Raw genomic sequence first — 839 nt, forward strand, 5'->3', positions numbered from 1 at the left:
GCAGGGGGAGGCCCATGGGGGGCGCACCAGCCCACTAGGGGCTGGTTCCCCTCCCACTTCAGCCCATGGGGCCCTCCGGGATAGGTGGCCCCACCTGGTGGACCCCCGGACCCTTCCGGTGGTCCCGGTACAATACCGATAACCCCCGAAACTTTCCCGGTGGCCGAAACTGGACTTCCTATATATAATTCTTCACCTCCGGACCATTCCGGAACTCCTCGTGGCATCCGGGATCTCATCCGTGACTCCGAACAACTTTCGGGTTTCCGCATACTAATATCTCTACAACCCTAGCGTCACCGAACCTTAAGTGTGTAGACCCTACGGGTTCGGGAGACATGCAGACATGACCGAGACGCCTCTCCGGTCAATAACCAACAGCGGGATCTGGATACCCATGTTGGCTCCCATATGTTCCACGATGATCTCATCGGATGAACCACGATGTCGAGGATTCAATCAATCCCGTATACAATTCCCTTTGTCAATCGGTACGTTACTTGCCCGAGATTCGATCGTCGGTATCCCAATACCATGTTCAATCTCGTTACCGGCAAGTCACTTTACTCGTACCGTAATGCATGATCCCGTGGCTAACTCCTTAGTCACATTGAGCTCATTATGATGATGCATTACCGAGTGGGCCCAGAGATACCTCTCCGTCATACGGAGTGACAAATCCCAGTCTCGATCCGTGCCAACTCAACAGACACTTTCGGAGATACCCGTAGTGTACCTTTATAGTCACCCAGTTACGTTGTGACGTTTGGTACACCCAAAGCACTCCTACGGTATGCGGGAGTTGCACGATCTCATGGTCTAAGGAAATGATACTTGAC

Source organism: Triticum aestivum, chromosome 7D, assembly GCF_018294505.1.
Source record: "Triticum aestivum cultivar Chinese Spring chromosome 7D, IWGSC CS RefSeq v2.1, whole genome shotgun sequence".
Taxonomy (NCBI): Eukaryota; Viridiplantae; Streptophyta; class Magnoliopsida; order Poales; family Poaceae; genus Triticum; species Triticum aestivum.